Source organism: Cyanistes caeruleus, chromosome 3, assembly GCF_971803275.1.
Source record: "Cyanistes caeruleus chromosome 3, bCyaCae1.hap1.1, whole genome shotgun sequence".
Classification (NCBI taxonomy): domain Eukaryota; kingdom Metazoa; phylum Chordata; class Aves; order Passeriformes; family Paridae; genus Cyanistes; species Cyanistes caeruleus.
In genome coordinates this window covers 12,108,356-12,115,212 of record NC_141703.1, presented here as the reverse complement: position 1 = coordinate 12,115,212, position 6,857 = coordinate 12,108,356, and the positions used below count along the sequence as shown (strand labels likewise).

The 6,857-nt window shown below is 37.4% G+C and overlaps 1 long non-coding RNA gene across 1 annotated transcript; it reads left to right on the top strand.

Annotated features, from left to right (window-relative positions):
- Window positions 1-216: 216 nt before the first annotated feature.
- LOC147653955 (uncharacterized) lies at window positions 217-6,594 on the top strand. The gene is made up of 3 exons (XR_015284108.1): window positions 217-2,158; window positions 5,536-6,052; window positions 6,087-6,594. It is a non-coding gene; the product is annotated as an uncharacterized LOC147653955 (long non-coding RNA).
- Window positions 6,595-6,857: the final 263 nt, after the last annotated feature.

The following is a 6,857-nucleotide window of genomic DNA, read 5'->3' as shown; positions in this document are numbered from 1 at the left end:
TTCTCTGACAATTTCATATAGATTAAACCAATGTATTCACATTTTTTAACATTTAATACCTTATTCTTGAAGTAAAAATTTCAATTTTTCAGTCAAGATAAGTCATTACTTTCCCTAGTTGAAGTCAGATAAATAATAACAAAGGATAAATAATTTAGCAAACAGATATTTTACAGAAGATATAGAGCTGATTAAAGCTATTACTTCTATTTGTAGACTCCATGGACTTCAGGATGTTGTTGTTCTATACCTTTGGTAGCATAAAAAGTTTTGTGAGTAGTTCAGACAAAATCAAGCAAAACAAATTAGCTTTTTGGTATAAAAGCTTAGCTGTATGGCTTCATGTAAATGAGGTTACAAACTGCTCCTGCGATCCTTCTGCCACCACAGCTGAGGATGATGGGCATATGGATGGTGCTAAAGACTTCAACTGAAGCAGCTGTTTGCAAAATGAGCACCTGTTGATGGCAAAAGGGTAGGTTCTCACCTTCATTATTTTGAAATGTAGAGAGACGTGGCTAAACGTATTCAGTGTGTAATGAAAGCCAGAAATTAAGTTCTATGTTTGCCTCAAAACTGCAAACAGTTCCACAGCTTTTTGACTTCATGCGCAGACTCATGGTGGAATGAAGACGTTTAAAAGGAGACCAAGACATCAATTCTATCACAGGTTTTATGTTTCTTCGTGTTTTTGTATCACAAGTAACAATGTAGCATGAGGGAAGTTAAGCACAAAAATATCACTAGACTTGGGATGCCTTTCAGCTTTTTCTTCACTCATACTATGGGGCCAAATTAATTTTTCCTGTCCTATCCCATTTTCCTCTGAGGCTGAGCTTGCAGCTGTGTGTCTGCGTTGGAAAAAGATGTTCCAGGTACCTTGTTTCAATCAGGCAACAATTCTCAGTCCATGAACTCTCCAGTGTCATTTACAGCCCCACAAAGTTGAAAAGGCCAGAGTGAACCCAAAGGAACACTAAAGTGTGATGCTGTGTGCCATGCAGTCTTCTAGGTGCAAACAGGATTGTGCTGCAGAGCAGGATAAGAGGTGATTGCAGAAAACAAACTTACTGACACAGAAAACAGCATTAGAATTTACCAGAATAGTCAAGATCTTCTGTCTTTTGCATTCACAGGTAAAGGACCTAGATTTAGTAAAAAAACCCCAACAAAACAACACTTCTCAGCTTCCATTGAATTTTAAACTTAAAACAACTGTAAATTTCAGCATTTATAGCAAAAGACAGAGCTCTCCTTCTCAGTCTTGGATAAAACTGCTCAGTAGATACCTAGGGTCTCAAACATAGCTTTAAAGTTCAAGTAATATAAAATTCTACTTAAATAACATCTCAGAAGGGGCACCGCAGGCTTTCTTATCATAAGGAATAACAGATAAGGAAAAAAGTGACCTGAAGACCTGGATCTGCTTCCATTCCTGGCCTTGCTACAAACTATCTGATTGACCACTGGTAAAATGCTTAAACATTCCACAAAATGGGGATAATCTGTTTTACCTCCTAAGGACTAGGAGAAGATAAACTCTTGAATGCCTTAGGTTTGAAAATGTGCCATACTGAAAGAAGAATTTGACTCACAATAATTGATTTGCTCTGTACATGCGTGTGTGTAGAGAAAAATGTATGTACGAGTGTGTTAAACTGACCTCTGAAATATATCCAACCATTTGGTTTTCAAATATATTTGGGTTTCTAGAAAGAAATTCCTTTTTTTATTTTCTTTTTTTTCTTTTTATGGGAGGGTATTCTTGCTTGTTTTTAACAAGAAAAATTGAACATTAATGTCATGGTAGGAATATATAATAATTGGTAGGCTTTAAGGTACAGCCATGATTTTTACACTCCCTATGTTATGTGTTTTTCTGTTGTATGGTGACTGGTAGCATCCACAAGAGCACAGGCCAGAATAATATGTCTAAAACCAGAGAACCTTTCTAATTGAATGTGGTCAAGTTATTGTGCCCAACAACATTATTTTTTCAAAATTTGTTGCACATTTTTAATGACTACACATCCCAATAATCTCAGTTTTGTATCTTAGCAGTTTTAAAACAATGGCTGCTCCAAAACCAGACTTCATTTCCTACTCTTCTGGTTTCAGTGCTAAGCCAGAGGGAAGACTGCCACCTAATGATGTGTAGGTAAGTGCAGGTCACAGATGGCATCCTTTGCTTCCATGTTTTTTAACCCTCCTTGTGCTTGTAGGCTTAACAGACATTCAGGGGTAGCCAGTGGCTTTTCTGGTTGGTTGTATTCACAAACACAACTGTGGAATTAAAGAACTGAATGGGAAACAGTGATCAGCTTTCCATTTGTCTTTCTAACAACAAACAAACTTAAAAGCATCACAGCCTGCCTTTGAAATGTTGAGTGCACCAGCCAGGCAAAGTCTTCATGGGGAAAAAGAAACTGAAATCCTGAAGTATCATAATTTGCTTTGCTAAATTCAAGAGAGTTAGGCAAGAAAATTATGACAGAAAGGAAGAGCACATGAATGAGGAAAATATTACAATCTAATAGTAAATTTATAGATAAAATTTCTTCTTCTTCTTCCATCACAAACCTGAGAATTACTTGATGGAATGAAAAGATAAATACTTTCATGGTACATTTGAAAAATTGCGAAGTTGTATTCAGTAGGAGTCTTATTTCAGTGTATTGAGACATTGCAGGGGGTGTCAATCACATTAATACATGCCTCGGGTGGTTGAACGTTCAAGCATCCCTTGTCTCCCATTGCACCAGAGGAATGTGTTAATGATTCCACAGAACATAATCCTGTCATATTTTAATGCTATGTTAATTTAAATGGCTGAGGAACAAATCCTGGGGCTAGGAAGATCCATAGCATGGCACCAAATGAAGTCCTCATCCTCTGGTCACACAGACCTAGTTCTTGTGAGTGAGGAATTTCTAAAGACACCTTGAGGGAGGGGGAGCTTCTGTGTAACCGCCTTACTCTCAGCTCTGTTGTCCTCAGGGATCAGTGATAATAAGACTGCTCTACTGAGGATTATTTGGGGGTGGATTGAGCATGAATTTTTGGCAACCCTGCTGCTTCACAGAAAAGTTGAAGGATTTTTTATATCTCCTCTTTGTTGTGTGTTCTTAGCTAACAATTCCAAGGCAAAAATGAGGAAAAAAGTATTAAAAGGCCTTTGCTGTTCAGCAGTTCAAATACAGTCTTTTAACAAATGTTACAACTCCTCTTTTCAAAATGTAGTTTATTTTAAATATCGCAAGAATGAGAAGAGCCATTCTGGCTTCAGCCTTCCCACAGATCTAGGGCAGGCATGACTGCTTAACTGGGCCAAGAATATCCTGAGTTACCCTGTGCTTGCTGAAGAGTGATAAGGATTTGGCTGCATATTCTTCTTGTAAGCAGAGATTGCCTACTCAGGGCTTACCCGACATGGGGAATGCTTGGTTCTACATTGGTGACATGAAATTCTTTCATTCTTTTGGGTGTACAAATAGGGATACTGGTGTCATCCCCCAGCCCTCCTGTTTAGAAACTCCCAAGGGAGCTGTAAGCAAATTCAGGGAACCATAAGAGGTTTCTGAACAAATTTCAGCTCCATTTTAAATATAGAGAGCCGAACATGGGAGTTTCTGAACAGCACACAGTAATTATGAAAAAATACCAGAGCAGGATAGGTGAAAATCTTATGATATGTCCTTAAAGATATGTAAGGAAAGTTTCAGCATTCTCAGGACTCCCACAGGCAGCTGGAAATTTAGATATCATAGCAATTTGAAGCTGCCTGAGAAGGAAGGGAATAGGCACAAATATATCTATTCTAAGTACAATTAATGGGGAAGACCAAATTGCAAAACTGTTGTCACTTTGTCTCAGTTACCATATTACTTCTGCATTCAATAAGTTGGAACAAGACCTCACAAACACTTTCCTGGAAAAGACCTTGTACTTTATTCAACATGATTCCTGCTAATTTTTTCTTTTGACTGGGTGATCTCAGAAATAATTGCTAGACATGGCAAGCAGATGACCTGTACCCTCACAATACCTCTGCCTCATAGTCCTGTTTCACCTGTTATTTTCTATCAGCTTCTCCCACAAAAAGAAAAGTGCAGTTTCTCCTAAGAGTGTCCTTTTTACCATTAATTGGTGAAAAATCAGATCAGATAAATATAGAGAAACAATGTTTTTGTGTGTGTGTGTGTGTATGTGTTTGCTTGTTCAGAGGCCTAACTGCAAGGAGGAAGTCCTAATTTATAAAAATTTCAAATGTGAACTGGGAATTTCCTTAATTTCTTTTTCTCTTTCTAGACCCCTTCTCCTGATGATAAACTTCTTTTCTAAAAAAGTCACTTTTTCTCTGCTTTCTCATGTTTAACTGAAGTCTCTCTCTATCTCAGGCCAAACTTGCTCCATTTACAGTCAAATTATAATTAACCAAGCTTTAAAAAAATCAATTAATGAACAAATAGTTGTAACCACAAGAAAAAAAAGAAGTGTATTTGTAAGAGGAAAGGACATTGATTACATTTCAAAGATATCTTAAGCACTTTCAACCACTGCTTGACAAAACAAATGAGCTACAACCTTAGCTTTGATGTCTTTTTGCTTCAGTGTCCATTAAATTGGAATTTTATTGGCAGACAATAGCTTAGTTAAGAATTTATTCATGCTATGTCATGCTGTCCTTTCAGCAAGGAGAGAAATTTGGGGAAAGATTTTTAATTAAGTTGTTTTTGGTTTTGTTTTTTTTTTGCTTTAATGGACAAAGGTGACATTCCCGCTAAAAACTGAGTTCTTTTATATTCACCTGTAAAAACCTGCAAAAATATGGCAGCAGGGAAAAATTACAGGTACAAGTGTCAAAATTAATAATCTCAAGTAATAACACTGTTTCAAAGATTGCTGCTTTCTTCACAATTAAACAATTGCCATAGATACCATAGATGCCATCTTATGGAAGTATAATCTCTGGTATCATTCCTTGTTTGTATGTGTAGATTCTCATAAGCCAATCACACCCTTATTGCCTAATAACATCAGGCAGTATTAATCTTTGAAGCTAAATAAATGTTATGGGTGCAAACCAAGGTCCAGTCTGGAAAACAGGGAAAAGAAAAATTGACTTGATAAATATTCCCTATTGTTGAAACTTTCCAATTTTTTTCTCTTGCACAATTGAAAACAGCAGCACCCTGCCACTTAAAAGAGGGAAAGAAATTTAAGCTGGTTATGAGTGATTAAAAAAAAAATAGCTGAAGTGACATAACCCTGAGGAAAAGTAATAGCTGTTGATTTTTTGATTATATCCTGGGAAGTAAGCATAAGAGATCCATGAGTTTTTCTCCAGTTCTGGATCTATTTTCTATCCCGTCTGACATAGTTATGCAAATATTTAAAATCACTCATAAAAGTTAAAACAACTTAAGTTGCAAATTTAGAGTCCCCATGGAATAATCCCATGCAAAACCAGAAATATTTAATATTTAATACTTCCTTTCTGATGTAAACCATGTGCTTTATCATCCTTGGCCACAGGTAACTAGATGAAACCAGTGAAACTATGTCAAACAGCTTGTTCTTGAAAAAAGAGTGACTTCAGTAGTTTCCCTCCATTTGGAAATGCAGAATTCACTGAAAGAAATGACATTGTTTACCTGAGTTTTACTGATGATCACTGATTGAGCGCAACAGATGCTGGACCACATTTCAACAGTGAGTTTTCTTATAAACTTTATTATAATCTTCACTTTACGCTCCTTTTTAAAGAAATAAACAGGTTCGTTCTTTGTTATGGTGTGTGCCACAGTGAACCCATGGGAGTGACCCGTGCCCCGCTAGAGATTGCTGATGATAAAGGCAAAGGGACAGGTCCTCGTTTGGGTATCCAAAAATTGTTTATCCAAAGGATCCAGGGATGAGAACAGGATTGGGCTCAGGGTACAGGCTTAAATAGAGGGCAAAAGGGGCGGATCTGAGGGTCGAGTTCCAATAGGGACGAGGGAAAGTGGTGCAGGGGAGTGGCTAAAGACGGAGAACCAATGGGATAACAGGGGTGGAGCAAAGATGGAGAACCAATGGGATAACAGGGGTGGAGCAATGCGGCAAAACAGAGCCAATGGGGTTTAAGGAAGGAAGGACGTTCTAGGAAGGGTATAGCAAACGGGGGCTGAACAAAGGTGATATTTTGTGATAATTTTCACAAAACAAAACCCAAAAGGTGTTCTCATGTGGCTGCAAAGGCCTGTGGGAACAAGGTTTTCCTCACCCTAAAGACAGGGGTGTCTCTCCTCTCTTGTGTTTCTCTTGTCCCCTCCAGGGCTGAGGCATTTTGATAACTGGCCCCTTGGCCTCCACACTTCCGTAAGGCTTTGATTATCATGTCAGATGTAAGCAGAACGTATAAGATGGGATCTATTTGTGGGTTACAAAAAAGTGCCTTTAGGTTTATTTTTAGAGCTGATGGCTATTAGTCACAATTCCGTAATTGCTCTTCAGGTGTTCAGAGATTTCAGGGTATTAGTACTGAGCTTCTATTTTGAAAGTCATCGAGTGTCTGTATAAGTATGCTGTTTTAAAGCATCACAAAAACCCAACAAAAAGTATGTTTTTCTATATTGTAGGTATGTAAAAAGTTATTTCTGCAAAAGAGCAGGATTCTTTAGCAGCCCCTTGGAATCCTTGTATTGCATTCACGGCCACAAAGATAGGGTACATTTTTTTTTAATAATCTGCATAAATGTTACTAAAGTTTTACTTGCAAACACTATTGTAACCATTGAAAAATCACTCTTTTTTTTTTTTTTTTTAATGCAATGTTGCACTTTCTAAATTTAGAAATTTGCTTCTGCTTATTATTT